Source organism: Stomoxys calcitrans, chromosome 3 (genome assembly GCF_963082655.1).
Source record: "Stomoxys calcitrans chromosome 3, idStoCalc2.1, whole genome shotgun sequence".
In the NCBI taxonomy this organism is placed as follows: domain Eukaryota; kingdom Metazoa; phylum Arthropoda; class Insecta; order Diptera; family Muscidae; genus Stomoxys; species Stomoxys calcitrans.
Window position 1 is genome coordinate 187,867,442 of NC_081554.1, and position 23,084 is coordinate 187,890,525.

The 23,084-nt window shown below is 37.0% G+C and overlaps 1 protein-coding gene across 1 annotated transcript in view; it reads left to right on the forward strand.

Moving 5' to 3' along the window:
* Nucleotides 1-23,084, forward strand: part of LOC106081385 (GTPase-activating protein CdGAPr) — a 216,471-nt gene that overhangs the window by 15,546 nt on the left and 177,841 nt on the right. The window contains exon 2 of the mRNA XM_059364676.1: nucleotides 17,723-17,800. The gene's annotated coding sequence lies outside the window, so the exon portion shown is untranslated. The remainder of the gene's footprint in view (nucleotides 1-17,722; nucleotides 17,801-23,084) is intronic.

Sequence of the window (23,084 nt, forward strand, 5' to 3'; positions counted from 1 at the left end):
TAAAACCATCAACGATGATGATGTTGATGAATTCTATTTGGGGCTCTAACACTTAAAATCACCACTAGTTAACGGCTTTATCATTCATCATATAGCTAAGATGTACTTACACACATACACATCTGATATAATGTATCCAAGAAATTCTTAGTCATGCTTTGAAGATTATTTTTCGAAATTATATGTGGAGCATGAAACAAGCATGAAGCTGTTGCCTACCTCAATGAAAGTATCTAAGACTCAAGAAGCTAACTGACTGACTGACTATACGGTTGGAAGCATGCGCGTATTAATACTGGCTTGGGATGGGTATTCGTACTCATGAAATGAAAACAAAACAAAAACATCTCATGTTACACTTTTCGAAGATCGCACATTATGTAAGTACATGGTAGCACTTCACAATAATGAAGCAGCGCATTTACAGTTTGTCAGTTTGATGGTAAAGTCGAGCGCGTTGAGGGCTTGATTGCCGTACTGCGTGCAATGCGCTTGACGTATTAAAAAAACTGATGCTGATGATGGGGTTGATTTTCTATTCGTTGTTGTTTTGTCTTCAGATGCTATCTTGGATTGTTTTGTGTCAGATACTTAAGTCTGTTCAACGACACGGTTCTTGTAATTAGATGGCATTATCAGATGAAAGTTTCTACAGCCACAGTATCTAAAGAGTATTGCCGTCATTTATATTTTCCCCCCTAAAATGTGTTTTCAGTGTAGGTAGGTACATTGATTTTTTTTGTTCCCCATCAAATATTGAAGATCATTAGGTGAAGAGTCGATTTCTAATCTTTAATGAGTTTAAGGGAATTAATAAATGTGGGAATATTGAATAGATTTTCAATTAAAGGCAATGGCTCGTCTTATGCAAAGGAAGTGAAGTGTATTCGAGTTTACATGGTTTTTACCCACCACCATAAAAGGGGGTATACTAATTTATATTCATATATTCTTTATCGTCTAGCCGTTCTGAGTCGGTCTAGTCATCATTTTAGTCCCATTTTCTCCCACTCTACATGTCCGCTAAGGGGGTTTTTGGTAGTGCTGGCCAATTTATTTTTTCCGATTCGTGCTCTACTCAGAAATTTTTTACATGTGATATCCATATTTTTTCAGACGGTCAGCATTCTCCTTTGAAGAGATTGTGGGATGGGGCGTTCCTCTATTGTTTAAGAGATGGGAGACCTCCCTGATACTATCGTTCATATTGTCTGTCAATCTGTCGCATATCTGTTGAAAGAGACTTTGGGATGGGGCATTCCCCCATGGTTCCTTGACCCTAAATTTTGTTTTTACAGTTCCGATTTTTTTTTTCTCTAACAACATTTGGCATAGAATCTCCAAGATTTGTCATTTTTGGAAGACTGAGGTAGGGGGAGGGTCCGCCGGAATTCTATCAAAATATGAAATAACTTTTTTCACAGTGTTGCAAATCTTAACATTCTGAGAAAATTTCAGGAAAGTCGTTTCATCCGTTCTTCAGTTTATACGGAACAGATGAAAAAAAAACATACAAAATAAAGCGCAACACTTTGACTCTCATACAAAGGATTTCCCTATAGGAACTTGACAGCTTGGAATTTAATTTGTGAACGCGCTCTTACGCTAATTATCCAACAGTCACGGTCAATTTATTCAGTAAACTCCACCTTTCCACCATGGTAAAGTACACGAACATCTCGGCACGGGTTGGCTGTGAGCACCATACAGGCTGGAACGTTGAGGTCCGATCTGTGTGTTGTTCATTGCTATCACGAGAAGCTTAGCTGCGAGATACCGGGCGCGTCCAGTGGAATGCTCCATACGGAGTAGCTGCAACGGCAGTCGTGGAGATTCAGCGGTATCGGGCGGAGAGTCTCAGAGAGGCCGGGCGGCACCGGCTCTTGCACAAATACCTAGTGTCTGTGATGCTCGATATGACAAGGCGAGTTATTGGCGCCTTTAAATAACCAATGGCCACCCTGTTACCGCGGCGATCGGTCCTTTGGACCGGAACGAGCTTGCTCACCTACAGGAGCTTGACGAGGATCGCCACTTCCATCGACCGCTACATTAAGAGCAAAATCATCTTCAGTGACGAAACTCATTTTTGGTCTAATGGATGAAAATCTACATGTGCTTCACGAATCAACGCTTCATTCACAAAAAATAACTTTTTGGTGCGGTTTGCATGCCGGCGGCGACATTGGATCATACTTCTACGCCCATGATGCCAATCGTCATCATGCTCACAGATTATTTTATGCCTGATTAAGAAGATATAGACCTGAAAGACACGTGGTTTCAACCGGACGGTTCAAAAAGCCCACATTAAATCGATTTACCAAAGGATAAGTTTGATGAGCGTGTTATCTTAAGAAATTTGCCCCTGGTTCGTGCGATTTGACGGCTCTACACTTTTTTCTTTAGAGCTACATGAAGTCATTGGTCAAGCCAAGTTTTAAGGGGAAATAGGGGCCTTGTCAGCTGAATGTGCGGCCGAGTCATCGAAAACTGGGTCCCACGTATTGACATGCAAACATGCCCACGGTGGCCATATGAACGAAGTCGAGCCCCTTTTATAAATGTTTTATGTTTTACTTCAAGCCGAAAATAAAGTTTTTGTTTCCTCTTTTTTTTAAGTTGTCAAGTCCTTTATGGAAACCCGGTATAAAGCATTTCCATATCTCCCTCAATTATTATTTATAAAATTTTCCTTGATGGTGAAGTAGAGTTTTTGAAACTGTCAGTGGGGTCTCACCATTCGATTTGCTCTATGCAGCAAACCATTAAAACATGCTGTGCAACAACTATGCATTCGTCATTGCACTTAAACACACACTCACCCATTCTGATAAATACTCTGCCAAAAACACTAACATTACCATGGCTAGAGTTCCCCACACCATAGAAATCATCAACATCAACATCCCCCAATCGAATAACTGCAACTAACAATAAATGCGGCAACACCATAGCCCCCAGTGTAAATGAGTTCTTTAGTGTTTGTGTTGTCTGGCTCCCATCATTGTCATCAACATTATAGCTCTACCATCCTTTTTTTCTCCCTCTCTTTCTCTCTCTCGCCAGAGCTCCTTGTTGTGGTGTTAACTGTAATTTCCGACAATGCTAAGAAAGAAATCACTTTTTCGATTTTTTCTTATAGTATGTATTTATTTTAATGTCTATTTTGATGCTATGCATTTTGTTACGACGACTCGACTCTTCAACTATTTTTATTATAAGATGTAATTGCTGCATACTGGCTGATGACTGGCTGCCTGCGATTTGTTGCAAGAGTGTGTATATACATACAGTTGTGGTCAAAACAATAGCAGGGCAGCAAAATATAAGTACAATTGATTTTATTCCTTCAAGCAGACTTTCTTGCAATCCGATTGTCTTATTTACCGTTATTGTATGTCAGTACAAAACAAAAAAATAATAATAATGCCTATTTCAAAAAAGTAGCCTTATTGAGGCAGTCAAAATAATAGCAATGAACAATACAATTAAGGAAATATGGTTGACGTTTCAAAATTTTTTATTGAAACTGAATTAAACCAGTAAGCGAACACTTCGAGAGTTATTTTTGGTTAATAATAATGTTACATATATTTTTTTAAATCGGACAAAAATTGCGGCTTGTAAGGACTCATGAAGTCAAATCGGGAGATCGGTTTATATGGGAGCTATATCAGATTGTAGGCCGATTTAGACCGTAATTGGCATAGTTATTGAAAAACATAACAAAACACTACATGCTCAATTTCAGCCAAATCGGACTAAAATTGCGGCTTGTAAGGATTCAAGAAGTCAAATCGGGAGATAGATTTATATGGAAGCTATATCAGGTAATAGACCGATTTAGTGTTGTTGTTTAAAGTCATAACAAAACACTACATGCTCAATTTCAGCCAAATCGGAAAAAAATGCGACTTGAAAGGGCTTAAGAAGTCAAATCGGGATATTAGTTTATATGGGAGCTATATCAGGTTAAAGACCGATTCGGACTATTCTTGGCACAGTTGTTGGAAGTTTTAACGAAACACCACATGCAAAATTTTAAACAAATTGGATGAAAATTGAGGCTTCCAGGGGCTCAAGAAGTTAAATCGGGAGATATGGGAGCTATATCAGGTTATATACCGATTTGGACAACACTAGGCACAGTTGTTGGAAGTCTTAACAGAACACTATGTGCAAAAAATCGTATGAACATTTAGGCTTCCAGGGGTTCAAGAAGTCAAATTGGGATTTATATGGGAGCTATATCAGGTTCTTGACCGATTTGGACTTTACTTGGCACAGTTGTTAAGAATTGCCGCCCTATAGTGGCTCAAGAAGTAAAATCGGGATATCTTTTTATATCAGGTTATAGACCAATCCAGACAATATGTTTAAGGTGGTAGATGAAGTCGTTGTTCAAGATTTTATCCAAATCGGATATGAATAACGCCCTCTAGAGGCTCAAAAGATAAAATCAGGAGATCGGTTTATATGGGAGCTGTATCAGTTTACGAACTGATTTGGACCATACTAAGAATAGTTGTTGGAAGCCAAAACAAAACACTTCGTGCAAAATTTCAGCCAAATCGGTTAATTATTGCGCCCTCTAGCGGCCCAAGAATTCAAGATCCGAGATCGCTTTATATGGGAGCTATATCAGTTTACGAACCGATTTGGACCAAACGTAGCACAATTTTTGTAACTCCAAACAAAACTCTATTTTCAAAATTTCTGACAAATTGGATGATTATTGCGCCCTCTAGTGGCTCGAGAAGTCAAGATGCGAGATCGGGCCATAATTTGCACAGTTGTTGGAAGACAAAACACTTTATGCAAAATTTTGGCTAAATCGGATAATAATCGCGCCCTCTAGAGGCTCTCGAAGTCAATATCCGGTATCGGTTTATGTGGAAGCTATATCAAAACGTGGACCGATATAGCTCATTTACAATCCCAACCGACCTACATTAGCACCTTTTATTCCTTCGAAAGTTGGCCTACTTTTAACAGACGGACGGACAGAGCTAAATCGACTTAGAATGTCAAGACGATCAAGAATATACAGTGGTGGGAAAAAAAATAGGGACAACAGTAACTAAGAATATTATTGCACAAATAGTGCATGAAAACATGATTACTTCTCTATAGGACTGAACCTGAATATTCGTAGACATGTTGTGTTATTTTTTTGAGCGCAGCTGTATATGTATGCAATGCCATGAGAGGGTCATAAGGGGGCGCTATATTTTCCATGCTATTTAACAACAACAATGTGTTTGTCTACACTTTACACTTTATTTTCACCATCGCTACGCTACACTTTACACACTTCTATTTTAAAAGTACTTTTGCTAATGTCCATTGATATGAAGATCAATGAACGTTCAATTAGTTTCTTTTAACATGAGCTGTTGAAAACTAACAGATTCTTAAAATCCCATAATACAATGAGAAGGAGAAAGGAAGGAGAGAGAGATTTAATTATGATTGCCCTAAGCCTTTGAATATTTTGTAAGATATCAAATGAATAATTGGCAACACTTAAGACAGCTGTTTAGAATTCAGGCATATTACACGAAGTTCAAATACTTTGCAATGAATCTGTGTGTTCGCGTACTTAAAAATGTGTACAAATTAGCACAAATTGTTATTGGAAGTCGTTCACTTACTTTAGAGTCTAAATCCAATCAAAGAGTCAAGAGTCAGCGTCGAGTTGTTTTACATGCATTTTCTATGGGAAATAAAAAAACCGCCGCGGGTAGAATCAGAGTCTAGCGACATGACGCTGAAATATACTCTATTCTATTTTTACAGCGTCGCTCTCAATGTTTTCTTCTCTCAGCATATTTCTTACTGCAAATGTTGCCATATTTTCTTGAAAATTCGTAATGTTGCCAAAAATTGTCAGAGAATATGGTAACCTTACATGAAAAGACGTACATACTTACAAAATTGCACATATTTATATGTTAAATTTACAAAAAGGGTTTTTCAAGTGATAAAATTGCAATACTGTTGTACAGTTTAAATGCATTTTCGTGTACTTCGAAGTCTCGCTGTGTCTCTTTCATCCCTCAAATTTGACTCTAGACGCCGCGTCTCTTATTTGGTTTCGGCGCTATCGATTTTTTATGACTTTGAGGTCTTGAGAAACATGAGGTAGAAAGGAAACCCTTTTTTCTGGCGAAAATCTTAAAAGCTTTCCTTTCTAAACTTTTACATTGTATAAAAAACATTCCCACTTCCTTTTACCTATTAATCTTCAATAACCCATCATGTTGATAATCACAAACATTTTCCCCACATCCATCGCAAATCTCAACATCTGCCGCCTTGTTTTGCTACCATACCATCTCTATCATTTGATCTTTTTCATTTTTTTCTCACCACATTTGAGATGATAAAACTGCCTAATAACAATCCACCCCACCGAGCAATGCATAAAAAAACAATCAATCATGTCAATGGGCAAAGCTTTTGAGAGAAGAACAAATCAAAATTCATTAAATGACCGCCAGAGTAGAGGTAAATGAAGAAACGCTCACAATACAAAAAAGGTCACAAGGAGGGCCAATTTTAATGAATACTCGTTACAAAGGGAGAAACTCTAGACATGCATATGTAAGTGCAGAGCCAGACTTTCCCTTCTTTAAAAAAAAATGAGAAAAAAAAATCGATGCACTTCAAAGCCCAACTACAATAGAGAAATGGATGCGGGTAATGAAAATGATTGGAGAAAAAGAAAACTAAGTATAAAACATCGTTATAATAATAGTTTTATACATGAAAAATATATGGGCTTTTAACAGACGTTTTTTATGCTGATGACAATATGATTTACAATAACATCAACTTTGTGATGATGGACATTATGATCAACAATCGTCTATATATATAAAAGATCCCAAACGGCTAAAGCTAGAATCATAACATTTTGCATAAATGTTGGTCTTGGGTCGTAGGCCCGGTATAAGCATGGATTTGGTGATATTCGTACGTTAAGGTACTAAAAAGTATCATAAAGTCCGAAATGGTACATATTGCGCAGAGCGAACGGAAAGGGTTAAAATTATGTTCTTGGGCTCAAATGAAAGAGCGTTTCGAAAAAGTAGGGTTCAGTAATACAATTTTGGAAGTGGGAAAAATAGTACGTTTTATACCACAATTGGTACTATTGGGTTGCCCAAAAAGTAATTGCGGATTTTTCATATAGTCGGCGTTGACAAATTTTTTCACAGCTTGTGACTCTGTAATTGCATTCTTTCTTCTGTCAGTTATCAGCTGCTAATTTTAGCTTGCTTTAGAAAAAAGTGTAAAAAAGTATATTTGATTAAAGTTCATTCTAAGTTTTATTAAAAATGCATTTACTTTCTTTTAAAAAATCCGCAATTACTTTTTGGGCAACCCAATATTTGATACTTTCTTTGTAAATTGAACTACAGCTCTGAATTTTGGAACTTAGGTACACTATGGCAATCATAAATGGGTGAATTTAAGAGTTTTTAGAAATCTGAACATTTAGGTACTAAAAAAAGTATCCAAAAGGTACGAAATGGGGTGAAATTTGTACAGGTCGGATGAATGGAGATAGAATTTTGCAATTTGACCTAAAAGACATCTGGTGCAAAACAATGAGGGTGAAAAAAAGGGAAAAGTAGTACTGGTAACGGGAGAAAATGTGCGTTTAGTACCTCAATTGGTACTTTCTTTACAGATGGAGCCCGAGGTGTGCAATTTGGCATGTAGGTTAAACTAGGAAGTGTGTGAGGGTGACTAAATGATTTTTCAAAATTCGTACATTTTGGTACCAAATTGGTACCATTTGATACTCTCTTTAGCGTTAGAGCTAGAGAGCTAGAATTTTGGCATACAGGTACAACTAGGAAAAATAAGATGGGTGACTATGATCTTTTTACAATTCGTACGTTTTGGTACCAATATTGTCACCATTTGGTACTTCCTGCGCAGATGGAGCTAGAGATCTGAATTTGGCATGTAGGTGAAACTGAGAAATATATGATGGGTGACTAAAAAATTTTTTAACAATTCGAACATTTAGTACCGAAATTGGTACTATTTAGGACTTTCTTTATAGATAGAGCTAGAGGTCCGAAATTTAGAACAACTAGGAAATATATGATGGGTGACTAAATGATCTATTCAAAATTCCTACATCTTGGTGCCAAATTCGTACCATTTTGTACTTTCTGTTCAGATGGAGCTTGAGGTCTGAAATTTGGCATGTAGGTACAACTAAGAAATAAAGGATGGGTGACTAAATGATCTTTTAAAAATTCGTACATTTTGGTACCATTTGGTACTTTCTGTTCAGATGGAGCTAGATGTTTGAATTTGGCATGTAGGTACAACTAAGAAATATATAATGGGTGGCTAAATGATCTATTCACCAATGTCACATTTTAGTACAAAAATTAGTACCATTTGGTACTTTTTTCAAGATGAAGCTAGAGGTCTAAAAGTTAGCATGTAGGTACAACTAAGAAATATATGATTGGTGATACACATACACATCGATTCATAGATTAAGGCCTAAGGTCCATTAAAATTTAATTTATTTAACGTCCTTCCAAATATGGTTTAGACCGGCCATTTTTGGGTTCTTTCCCCACATAGACCGAATTCCCGGTTGAAGGCCTTTCTCCAATAACTGGCCTATTTGTTACCCGATTTTCCTGAAATTTTTACAGGGAGCTATGTTGAAGCATTACGTATACTTCCCTAATATCGACCAGATAGGATCATATGTAGATATCGATTTCTCGATTTACGGTCCTGAACGCTTATAAGACCCATTTATTCTGCGCGGGTTTTATATTTTTTTAATAAATAAAATAACAAAAAAGGAAAAAAACGTTGAAAACCCATTAAACGAAAACAAACAGTTCTAAATTCGGTCGGGCGGAATCTTATATACCCTCCACCATGGTTTGCATTTGTCAAGTTCTTTGAATGACTTTTTCAAATCAAAAAAAAATGCGCCTTGCAGAGGCTCAAAAAGTCAAACTGGGAGATCGTTTTATATAGCAGGTATATCAGGTTATATACCGATTTAGACCATACTTGGAACAGTTGTTGGATGTCATATCAAAACGACATATGCAAAATTTTAACCATACTGGATAAGAATTGCGCCCTCTAGAAGCCCAAGAAGTCTAATCGGGAGATCGGTTTATATTCAGGCTATATCAGGATATGGACTGGTTGAGGCCATACTTGACGCAGTTATTGGAAGTCAAAAAAAAAAATCATTCACAATCAAAATTTCGGCCAAATCGGATAAGAATTGCGCCCTCTAGAAGCTCAAGAAATCAAGACCCAAGATCGGTTAATATGGCAGTTATATTAGGTTACAAACCGTTTTGAAGCATACTTAACACAGTTTTTGGAATTCATAACAAATCACGTGCCCAGATCTGTTTATATGACAGCTATATCAGCTTATGAACCGATTTAAACCATACTTGGCACAGTTGTTGGAAGTCAAACCAGAACACTTCATGCAAAATTTCAGCCAAATTGGATAAGAGTTACGCTTTCTAGCGACTCAAAAAATCAAGACCCCAGATCGGTTTATATAACAGCTATATCAGGTTATGGACCGATTTCAACCATACTTAGCACAGTTGTTGAAAGCCATAACAAAACACCTCATGCAAAATTTCATCCAAATCGGATAAGAATTGCCCGCTCTAGTGGTTCAAGAAGTCAAGATCCAAGATCGGTTTATATGGCAGCTATATCAAAACGTGGACCGAAATGGCCCATTTATAATTTCAACAGACCTACAATAATAAAAAGTATTTGTGCAAAATTTCAAGCGTCTAGCTTTACTCCTTTCAAAGTAAGCGTCCCTTCGGCAGTCAGATGGGCGGACGGACATGGCTAGATCGACATAAAATGTCATGACGATCTAGAATATATATACTTTATGGGGTCTTAGACGAATATTTCTTGGAATTACATATAAAATGACGAAATTAGTAGACTCCCTGAACCATGAAACAAACAAATTGATACCGTCAATGGTTTTAAGCGTTGCCACTGATTTTTTTTCCATTTTCCTCACTTTAGCAGAGTACTACTTTTTCACCTATTTTTCTGCGTTGTAGCATTTCCTTTGTCATTGCCCGGCTTTCGCTGCTAACAGACTGCGGTACTTAGGTACTTAGTATACAAAACATTAAAAATTTTGTAAGCAGCACGGAATTCCTGACTTAGATTTTCTTTTTCCAGGTCACTTTTTAGTTTTTAGAGCGAACAACAAGCCGATTACTGGCGTAGGTGTAGATCTATAGTGGCATGGGGCAGATTATATATACAGCGGTCAAAAAAAGTATTCATCATTCAATGTTTTTTTTTTAATAAGTCTACAAAAGACAATTGGAATAAAAACATATTAAACTAATGATGCAGTAGTGCTTGTGTGATATATATGTACACAATTTCATTGTTTTTAAAGAAAAAAATAGTATTTATTGGAACAAAAAGGGCCATTTTACAGCTGAACACAAAAAATTAAACAAAAAAAGTATTCATCATTGCAAAAAAACAAAAAAATAAATAACATAATTTAAAAAAATTAATACTTTGTTATTCGACCACCGCGTCTTATAACTTCTTTTAAACGGTTTGACATCGATTGGACTAATTTAGCGGTTATATTTTGGTCTATATTAGTCCATTCCTCCATTATCACCTGTTGCATTTGACTCTTGCTCGAAAAATTGCGCGTTCTCAATTTGCGTTCGAGATGTTCCCAAAGATGTTCAATTGGGTTCAAGTCGGGACTTTGAGGAGGAGTTTTAATGACTTTGGGGCAGTTATACAGCATCCACATCTTGGTATTTAAAGCAGAATGTTTGGGGTCATTATCTTGATAATATTGAAAGTTATTACCAAGCCCAAGTTTTACAGCACTATCTTTTAAATTCCTCTTTAAAATGTCAATGTAATACTTATGATCCATTACTCCATTAATAATTTCAAGATTTCCCGCTCCTGAAGCCGCCATACACCCCCAAACCATTAAACCACCTCCACCATGTTTTACAGTAGCAACTGTGTTTCGTTCTTCAAGCTCTGTATTTGGTTTTCTGTACACTATGACCTTTCCATCGCACCCAAAAAGATTAAACTTGCTCTCGTCTGCAAAAATGACTGTTTTCCAAAATGATTCGGGCTGTTTTACATACATTTTTGCGAAGTTTAGCCTTTTCACTCGGTTTATTTTATTTATAAAGGGCTTCTTACGTGCAGTTCTTCCTCTGTAACTATGCCTTTTGAGTGTATTTCGAATTGTTTGTGTAGTAACTTCCTTCCCTAAATATTCCATAGTGTTTTTACGAAGAATGGTCGCATTTGTCTTCGGAGTTTTCTGAACTTGCCGCACTAGCCAACGCACATCTCCAACTGAAAGTGCTTTTGGTCGACCAGATCTTGGTTTATTGTCAACAGTTTTCGTTTCTGTCCACTTTCTGATGATGGATTGTATAGTAGATCGTGGTCTATTTAATATTTCACTGATAGTTTTTTGAGTTAAACCATTCCTGTGGTGTTTTATTATCAAAACTTTTACCTCATCAGAAACCTCGTTTTGCTTACGACCCATTTTGACAAAAACTATATTTTCAATGAAATTAAATATTTGCTGTCAAGGGCAAAGCCTCCTTTACTAAATAAAACAGAAAAGGGGGATTCCCAAATAATATTTGAATTTGACTTTGATGATAGCACATCAATGATGAATACTTTTTTTGTTCTGTTTTTGGTGTTATTATATAAAATTGCATTTTTTGCGCTAATTAAATTTATTTTTTGAATTTATTTTAAAACATATTACGAAAAATAAACTATTGCATAAAACTGCATTATTTGTTTACTTTAAATTTTCTTCAATTACCCAAAATAAGTGAATTTATTATCAATTTTGCTAATGATGAATACTTTTTTTGACCGCTGTAGATATTTATACCCTTTTCAACCTTACCTAACCTACCCATTCTTCTCCAACATTACGCCAACTTTTTATTTTTTAAATGGAGTTTGACAGGATACCGCATGAAAAGCTGAACAGAATACCCACCTTAAGAAGAAGTAAGCATTCCGCATGAAAAGCTGAACAGAATACCGACCTTAAGAAGAAGTTAGCAATGGAAAAAGATAATCTTGATGCGTTTTCTCACAAATTTTTCATCACTCAATTCAAACATTTGTGTGAATATTTTTTGTTTAGAAAAGGTTGTAAAGAAGAATGGCAAAGAGTTTGATGGAAATAAAAAAGAAAAACATTTTGCACACAAAAATGATAGTGGCAATGGTTTCAAGCGTTGCCACTGAATTTTTTTTGTGCCATTTTTCCTCATTTTAGCAGTGCATTAGATTTTCACCTATTTTTCTCCAACGTTTAACCAACGTTTTTTTATATGGAGTTTGACAGCATTCCGCATGAAAAGCTGAACAGAATACCCTCCTAAGAAGATGTAAGCAATGGATTATGCGTTTTCTCACAAAGTTTTCATCACTCAATTCAAGCATTTGTGTGAATAACTTATGCCACAACTGGGAAGCCATCACTGACCATCGCTAGCCATTTTATTAATAAAGTCTATTAAAAATATATCACGTCAAGTATAAGCTATGCTTGAAATTGTCTTTAAAATTCCTCTTCTATGGGTATTTTCTATTTATTTTTTTTTTCCAAGGTATATGGTTGACATATTTGAAAGCCATCAAAGACATTATCATCATAATCTGTTTTTTTTTAAAGCTATTAGCCCAGTTTTAAAAATTACTGTGGCACATTCCATTATATTAATTTCATTTATGGAGCAGGAAAAGCAAGAGCAAGGAATTTATTTTCAAAATATCAACGTTTTGATTTTGTGGCATTTTAATGGGGTTCGTTTGGAGTTAATGAAAAGTTTTAACAACAAAGTAATAGACCACATGGTGGGGATGTAAAAACAAAAGTTTGTGTCAAAGATGACAAGAAGGTTATTTGAATGATAGTATGAGTTTCGTGAAGTATAAGGTTTAAATAAAATTGTTTGTCTCTAATAGAACGGATATAGCCTAAGTTTCATTCTGGGTACTATGAATGCAAAGGAAACATGGCACCGAGAGATGAGAAATACTTTGGTATATTTTCCCAGGCTACCTGAACACTTGGCTAATGGCTAGTACTTGTTTTTATTGGGTTGCCCAAAAAGTAATTGCGGATTTTTCATATAGTCGGCGTTGACAAATTTTTTCACAGCTTGTGACTCTGTAATTGCATTCTTTCTTCTGTCAGTTATCAGCTGTTACTTTTAGCTTGCTTTAGAAAAAAAGTGTAAAAAAAGTATATTTGATTAAAGTTCATTCTAATCTTTATTAAAAATGCATTTACTTTCTCTTAAAAAATCCGCAATTACTTTTTGGGCAACCCAATATTTCTTCTATCCTTCTCGGGGTTGCCAGATTATGTAATTGACAGAACCGAGATGGCCACAGTTGAAACTTCAGAGTCGGGATAGAAATTGGTAGAGAAATTGAATGCGCACAAAATGTTTTTGCTAAGTTTTAGGCTAGATTATAGACTTTGTTATAATTTCACTTTCATTGCCAATTCCTTCTTTTACTTTGCTTGATAAAACTCTCCTACAAAATTAGAGCACAAGTTTCGAACAATTTTACGACACATTTACTTTTTTCTCTAATTCTCGCTATTTTGATATACCAGCAAGAGCATAGGCACCATAATTTCGCTTATGGCCTACTTTCATTTACACAATTTATGTTTTTTTTTTCAACCATATTCAAGCTAAAAATGCTCAAATTTTGTTTATATTCTGCATATGCGGGGTCGCTAAATTGGCTGCTGTCAGTAAATTCGCCCCCACATGTAAAAGTCCATAGAAAGTAAAAAACTTTAAAATAAGCTTAAGACATTTGTGCAGCAATCAACCTAAATTGCTGGTAGTTTTTGGTCATGGCTTCATTAATCTTAGCTGCCAAATTCACTCACTCACTCTCGGCTTTAACCCTTTTTAGTTTTGCCTTTTCTTTAGACCCACTAAAAAGTCTTAACAACTAATGACCCATTTCTCCGTCGTCTGGCGAGTGAAACAGCTGTCTCTATTCAAACTACAAGACATTTGTTTAAAGCCTCTACTAGTTGTTGATCATGCTTAGTTAAGGAGGCAAAAGTTGCACTTAGAGAAATAATTGGTTTGCAAAACAAAAAAAACTAAATTCTAAAATTGAATTTTCTAAAGTGTTAAGTAATAGTAAATGTAAACTTTTCTTTGATGTATATGCTTGATGTATCGTTTTCTCAAGACCCAATATCGGTTTATATGGCAGCTATATCAAAACGTGGACCGATTTGGGCTTTTTACAATTCCAACCGACCTACACTTATAGGAAGTATTTGTGCAAAATTTCAAGCGCCTAGATTTATTCCTTCGAAAGTTAGCGTTCTTTCGATAGACGGACGAACATGGTTAGATCAACTTAAAACGGTGTCTTAGATGCATATTTCGAGGTGTTACAAACGGAATGACGCAATTAGTATACCCACATCTTATGGTGGAGGGTATAAAAGCTTTCAGCGGTGGTTATCCCCTCCTAATGCTGGCGACATTTGCAAGGTACTATGCCATTTGAAAAAATGGTATGGTAGTGTTTCAAATTTAACAGCTGGAGGCCACCGTAGCGCAAAGGTTGGCATATTCGCCTACGACGCTGAGCGCCGGGGTTTGAATCCTGGCAAGAACATCAGAAAAATTTTTCAGCGGTGGCTATCCCCTCCTAATGCTGGCGACATTTGTGATGTACTATGCCTCTAAGGTGTCACACTGCGGCACGCCGTTCGGACTCGTCTATAAAAAGGAGGCCCATATAATTGAACTTAAACTTGAATCGGACAGCACCCTTTCATATTTGACGTTCATATATACTTGTATATGTATAATCTTACCAGATGTATCATCTTACTAGATGTATCATCTTACCAGGTGTATCATATTACCAGATGTATCATCTGACCAGATGTATCATCTTACCAGATGACTCATTTTACCAGATGTATCATATTACCAGAAGAATCATCTTACCAGATGTATCATCTTACCCGATGTATCATCTTACCAGATGTATTATCTTACCAGAAGTATCATATTACCAGAAGTATCATCTTACCAGATGCATCAGCTTAGTGATGTACTAGTTTCTGATATATGTATCTGCTTTTTGCTTCTGATTTTTCTAAACTACCATCTAAGCTGATGTTATAAGGATTATTAAGTGGTTTTCTAATGTATATTGATTTTTCTAATTTATGAGCATCAGATGTATAAGCTTATCTGATGAAGAAGATTTTGCTTCTCATTTTTTTGATGTGTCATTTTCGCTAATTTTGTGCTTTCCTTTTATAAAGGGTGATTTTTTTGAGGTTAGGATTTTCATGCATTAGTATTTGACAGATCACGTGGGATTTCAGACATGGTGTCAAAGAGAAAGATGCTCAGTATGCTTTGACATTTCATCATGAATAGACTTACTAACGAGCAACGCTTGCAAATCATTGAATTTTATTACCAAAATCAGTGTTCGGTTCGAAATGTGTTCAAATTTTGACAAATTTTGTTCAGCGATGAGGCTCATTTCTGGTTGAATGGCTACGTAAATAAGCAAAATTGCCGCATTTGGAGTGAAGAGCAACCAGAAGCCGTTCAAGAACTGCCCATGCATCCCGAAAAATGCACTGTTTGGTGTGGTTTGTACGCTGGTGGAATCATTGGACCGTATTTTTTCAAAGATGCTGTTGGACGCAACGTTACGGTGAATGAACACATTTCGAACCGAACACTGATTTTGGTAATAAAATTCAATGATTTGCAAGCGTTGCTCGTTAGTAAGTCTATTCATGATGAAATGTCAAAGCATACTGAGCATCTTTCTCTTTGACACCATGTCTGAAATCCCACGTGATCTGTCAAATACTAATGCATGAAAATCCTAACCTCAAAAAGATCACCCTTTATTAGGTTCTCATTTGTGTTTTTTTTTTAAGTGCCACCTTGGCAGGTATTATAATGAAGATAAACTGATTTTCTTACGTACTAATTTCTATTATTTACCGGTTCGCCAGATTTATTAGCTTTAGACTAGATTTATTAGCTGATGTACAATCTTCTCTGATGTATCGGCTTCTTATGTGTGATGTTGTTTCTGATGTATCATTTTAGAGCGCCCTGGTAGCCGAGTTGACAGTGTGCTTGTATTACCAGTGCGGGGGTGGTGGGCTCGATTCCCACCAGAAGCCTTGGTCTGTCGCTGCTGTGGTATCACAATGGTCTTAAAGTTGTCTAAGTGAGTCTGTAAAGGACTGCCACTCCTACGTAACCTAACCTCATCTTTGCTGATATTATAATGATAAACTGTTTCCTTAAGTTTGCTCATTAGTCTCACTTATATATTAGCTTACTAGATGTGGGTAGTGGAGCTGTCACTGATGTACAAGTTTATCTTATTCGTCTGATTCTCAATTTCGATTTTTTCCGTTATAAAGGGTGATTTTTTTGAGGTTAGAATTTTCATGCATTAGTATTTGACAGATCACGTGGGATTTCAGACATGGTGTCAAAGAGAAAGATGCTCAGTATGCTTTGACATTTCATCATGAATAGACTTACTAACGAGCAACGCTTGCAAATCATTGAAATTTATTACCAAAATCAGTGTTCGGTTCGAAATGTGTTCATTCACCGTAACGTTGCGTCCAACAGCATCTTTGAAAAAATACGGTCCAATGATTCCACCAGCGTACAAACCACACCAAACAGTGCATTTTTCGGGATGCATGGGCAGTTCTTGAACGGCTTCTGGTTGCTCTTCACTCCAAATGCGGCAATTTTGCTTATTTACGTAGCCATTCAACCAGAAATGAGCCTCATCGCTGAACACATGAATGAACACATTTCGAACCGAACACTGATTTTGGTAATAAAATTCAATGATTTGCAAGCGTTGCTCGTTAGTAAGTCTATTCATGATGAAATGTCAAAGCATACTGAGCATCTTTCTCTTTGACACCATGTCTGAAATCCCACGTGATCTGTCAAATACTAATGCATGAAAATCCTAACCTCAAAAAAATCACCCTTTACCATCATTGCTGATTTTGTGATGATCTACGTGTTCTTATGTATTCGATTATCATCTTGCTAGATTACCAGATGTATAAGCTCATCAGATACACCCTGATGTATCTGCTTCTCATTTGTGATTTTTTCTGAAGTATCAACTTCGCTGATGTTATGATAAGGATTTCAGCATACCAGATATATTTGATGAGCAAGGTGTACAAGTTTTTCTGATGTATCTTGATGTACAGATGGAAGATTTTTGTTCTGAAGTATCGTATTTGCTGATGTTATGATGATGATTTGGTTATCTTATGTATAGGATTCTTCAATTTATCAGCTGATCAGTTGTACCTAATTCTTTGATGTATTACCTACTAGATTACGTAGCTTATCTTTATTTTTCAAAATTATTAATGTACTATTCGAAATTTTCTGCATACTTCCCTTACACATAATTTTTATTTTTTATTCTCGATTTGAATTCAGTTTTTTTTATTCCAGTGCAGGTTTTTAAGTTTAATAATTTTCTTAGTTTAAGTCCATTTTATATTTGTATTAAATACCTATACTTTCTTTATTTTCAGGTCATTGGATATTTACAACTTGACAATGTTGTGATTTTATCAAAGCTGAAGAAATATTTTCTTAAATATACATCCAAGGTTGGTACCGTGTATCCCAATTTTCTTAAAACAAGAATTTGTATGTTATTTTTCTAGGTAATTATAGCCCCTACCATAGAATGGGTAAAAACTTTGTCTTGATCGTCGATATTTTGAAATAGCTTCCACATAAAGTTGTCAAGGTGGTGGAAGAATTGAGAAGTGAACTGGAAGCTTTATGCGGAAAGTTTAGGAGAGACTGCATCAGTATTGTCTTTAGAAAACTTTAAGGCACTGACGATAGATGACCAGAGTTTTACGGAGACTACATCAGCATTGAGTAGTATGCGCAGAGTTTTAGGGAGGAGGACTTGAACTGGGACATTTATGCGGAAAGTTTTAGGGTGACTGCAACAGCATTGTCTTTAGAAGACTTTATAGCACTTACTGATATAAACGACTAGATGAGTGTGGTCAATAGAAGGATTGAGACGTGAACTCGGACCTTTATGCGAGCATTACTTTTATAAGACTTTAGGGCACTGACAATAAATGACTTGAATGCTAAGATATAGGGGTGGACGAGTTTGGTAGACATAGAAAGGCTAAACCATGTATGTCAGGTGGTGAACTTGTACCAATGCAGGGGAATTTAAGGCGTTTGAGAAAGCAATTCGAAAGAGCTAGAAATTCCAATGAGGAGCATCTTGTCTCATTCCAAACCGACAAACTTAGACATCCTAGAACATGTGCTCCATGTAGCGCGGTCTAGGTGCTGGGAGTATCGAGATGTGAACTGGTACATTTCTGCGGAATGTTTCAAGAAGACTGCATCAACATTGTCATTTAAAGACTTTAGGTCACTGAAGATAGATGGCCAGATTGCTAAGATGGACGAGTTGATGAGTGCTGTGAATGGTAGACGTTGAAAGGCCGAACTCAGTAAGGTCAGGTGGTGAACCGGGAGCTTGAAACGATGCAGCAGATTGTCAGGGGTGTGAGGAAGCGATAGCAAAAAGCCAGAAATTCCAATGAGGAGGATATAGTCTCACGCCGAATCGACAACCTTAGCAATCGGAGAACATGCAAGATAGACGAGTGGATGAGTTAGTTGAATGTTGTAATCTATGCAGGGTGGTCTAGGTGCTGGAAGAATTAAGACGTGAACTAGGGCCTTATACGAATAGTTTTAGGGAGACGGCATCAGAATCGTTTTTATAAGATTATAGCTTACTGACGATAGTTGACAAGAATGCTAAGATAGGAGAGTGGATGAGTGCCGTGAATATATAAGGTTAGGTGGAGAACCCATGAGATCAAAAAGCAATGCTGCGGAATTTCAGGCGTCTGAGGAAGCGAATCCAAATGTCTAGAAATGCCAATTTGGAAGATCTTGTCCAACGCCGAAACGACAACATTAGCAAATGGTAGAACGTACAAGCCACTGTGGATTAGGAGGCAGGAAGATTACTTTAGGAGATTTGCATAGGACAATAGAAATGATGCATGGGGTAAGGTATAACTCGTTTGCCGGCGTGGTAGGCCACAAAGTAATAGTCAGCGGCTTGGGTGATTATACAGTGGGGTACAATGTATTGCTTTCTTGGAATGAGTGTGCTAAGGTTTTAATGGGCACGTTCTTTGCCAATGCGTATGAGAACTAATAGGCTTCCAGTGTGATGATTGGGCTCCCTCTAAGTTTGGGTAGAGTTGAGATAGAGTACAGTGTTTGTGTGCATAGGAGCAGCAGGTCAACTGGCATGGATGGTATGACTAAACAGATGTGTAAAATGTATGGGCAATGTATTTAGTATTTTGAAAGAGTGTGTTAGAGTTTAAATGGGAGAATTTTTTGACAATGTGGATGAGATCTAATAGGCTTCCAGTGTGATGATTGTGCCTTTTCTAAGTTTGGATAGAGTTGAGTTAGAGGACAGTGTCTGTCGGCTTGGGAGCGGCGTGGCACCTGGCACAAATGGTACGGCTAGCTTCTAAAAGGCTATGCCGGATCATGTCGGGTCGAATCTCACCTGTTGTGTCGAAGGGAAATATTCCCTCGTATCTGGATATGTGTCCGAGTTGTAATCCTTTTCAAATCTCCTGGATGGATCCGGATACCAGTTTCTTGCCTGTGCTTGAAAAAGTATTGGAGGGGATAATAAGGAGGGTATTTCCCCTTAATGGTTTGGCTCCGAGAGAAAAATAGCAATGTGAATATTTGTATCCATAAGCAGGACTATGTGAGCGGGTAGAGCGCCAAATATGCTGGTGGTAGGGTTAGGAAAGAAGTTTTTTTTTTCAACCTAACCCCATCTTCGCTTTTGCTGGAGACATTTGTGATGCTTTTAGATAAATTTAGTTAGCCTAGTAAGCGTCAGAAGGTCTATTTTCTGATGAAAATGATGACCTTAATGGTCATTCTTTTGGATGCCACCGTAGCGCAGAGGTTAGCATGTCCGTCTATGAAGCTGATGAGGTGTCGCACTGCGTCACGCCGTGCGGACTCAGCTATAAAAGGAGGCCTCTTATCAATAAGCTTAAACTTGAATCGGACAGCACTCATTGATATGTGAGAAATTTGCTTTGTTTCTTAGTGTAATGTTCATGGGCCAAATTTGCAATGGTCATTTTTGTACCACGAAAAACGTTGATCTTTAGATAGGTCTTGTTTTCATTTAGGTTTGAAATGCAATACACAGTTTAAAATCGGTAACATATATTGATTTCCTGTCATTCATTGCCGCTACAGTAAAGCCGACTGAAATTTATTAGAAGATTACTTTGTCTTAACTTTAAAGGCCCTGTTATCCAAGGTAGAGCTTTTTGCGATATTGCTGGGTCACTTGAAGGAACAAACTGAACTAGTTCGCGTCAGCCCGATTTTATCCTTCATTAAGGCAACACAGCTCAGCAATCACTTGTTTTCATTCTTACGTGTACATATAAGGGAACCCAAAGTCGACTTTCGACTAATCGATTGGTCAACTTTTTGCAAATGTCGAAATTTTGATAAAGTCGACCTTTTGTAAAATTAAGTCGAAAAATCGACTTTTGCTATTTTGATAATAGTCGAAAAGTCTAAAAGCCGAATTTTCGTCCCAACTTGGGATCCCTAGTACTTATTTGCCATTGTTTTCACAAACAGCTGTGCGCATGGTTGCCACATTAAATAGTCAGAGCAAAGCAATGGTGACAATATGGCCAGTCCTGTTTTTCGTTTTCTTGTTTTTCAAAAAAAAAATTCACTACATGGAACTTCCCTTATGAAGAAGCAAAAAAATTGGTGTAGGACAGCACTCACTGATATGGTAGAAGTCTCTCTAGGTAAATTTCGCGTCATCCCGATTTTTTTTCCTTCGTTAGGACAACATAGCTCAGCAATCACTTGTTTTCTTCTATACGTCTACTTCTTTGCCGTTATTTTCACAAACAGCTGTGTACATGGTTGTCACATTGAAAAGTCAGAGCAATGTCATTCTTGTTCTCTACTGTGATGGCAACATTTAAACAACAATTAAAAGCGTGCTAAGTTCGGCCGGGCCGAATCTTATATACCCTCCACCATGGATCTCATTTGTCGAGTTCTTTTCCCGGCATCTCTTCTTAGGCAAAAAAGGATATAAGAAAAGATTTGCTCTGCTATTAAAACGATATCAATATATGGTCCGATTCGGACCACAATTAAATTATATGTTGGAGACCTGTGTAAAATTTCAGCCAATTCGTATAAGAATTGCACCCATTGGGGCTCACGAAGTAAAATAGAGAGAAAGATTTATATATGGGATCTGTATCGGGCTATAGACCGATTCAGACCATAATAAACACGTTTGTTGATGGTCATGAGAGGATCCATCGTACAAAATTTCAGGCATATCGGATAATAATTGCGACCTCTAGGGGTCAAGAAGTCAAGATCCCAGATCGGTTTATATGGCAGCTATATCAGGTTATGAACCGATATGAACCTTATTTGACACAGTTGTTGAAAGTAAAAATAAAATACGTCATGCAAAATTTCAGCCAAATCGGATAGGAATTGCGCCCTCTAGAAGCTCGAGAAGTCAAATCCCCAGATATGTTTATATGACAGCTATATCAGGTTATGGACCGATTTCAAACATACTTGGCACAGTTGTTGGATATCATAACGAAATACTTCGTGCAAAAATTCTTTCAAATCGGATAAGAATTGTGCCCTCTAGAGGCTCAAGAAGTCCAGACCCAAGATCGGTTTATATGGCAGCTATATCAGGTTATGAAACGATTTCAACCATACTTGGCACAGTTGTTGGGTATCATAACAAAACACGTCGTGCGAAATTCCATTCCAATCGGATAAGAATTGCGCCCTCTAGAGGGTCAAGAAGTCAAGACCCAAGATCGGTTTATATGGCAGCTATATCAGGTTATGGACCGATTTGAACCATACTTAGCACTGTTGTTGGATATAGTAACAAAACACGTCGTGCAAAATTTCATTCTGATCGGATAAGAATTGCGCACGCTAGAGGCTCAAGAAGTCAAGACCCAAGATCGGTTTATATGGCAGCTATATCAGGTTATGGACCGATTTGAACTATACTTGGCACAGTTGGCACATTTTAATAGGATAGCACTCACTGATATGGTAGAAGTCTCTCCAGGTAAATTTCGCGTCATCCGGATTTTTTCCTTCGTTAGGACAACATATCTCAGCAATCACTTGTTTTCTTCTATACGTCTACTTCTTTGCCGTTATTTTCACAAACAGCTGTGTACATGGTTGCCACATTGAATAGTCAAAGCAATGTGATGGTGATAATGTGGCCATTCTTGTTTTCTTCTGTGATGGCAACCTTAAAACAAAATTAATTCATGGAACTTCCCATATGGAGGAGCAAAAAATTTGAATAGGACAGCACTCACTGATATGGTAGAAGTCTCCCTGGGAAATTTTCTTTTCTTTTGATTTTCAGAGTGTATATATATTAAAAAAAATAAAAATAATAACATCTTAAACTTGACTCATTTGACCATTGAAATTCTAAGATTTTTTTGTCTGCTGCTCGTCTTTGTTGCCTGGTCCGCGGTGATCGCGCTTTGTCTATTGCGCTATGGTTGGTCGTTTTGTTGCTTCTCCCAAAGTTGGCCATAGCCTATGTAGGTAAGGAGAAAAAACAAGATTCCAAATGCTGGTAAAGCACAATCAATGTGTTGTTTTCTTTTTCTTGGTAAGAAGTATGTAATACAACTTTTTCTTAAAATGACTGAAAACGAACAGCCAACAAGCCTCTCGCCAAGCCAAAGTTGTACAAAAAACAACAACAAACAGAAACAACATCGACATTATGACCCACTTAAC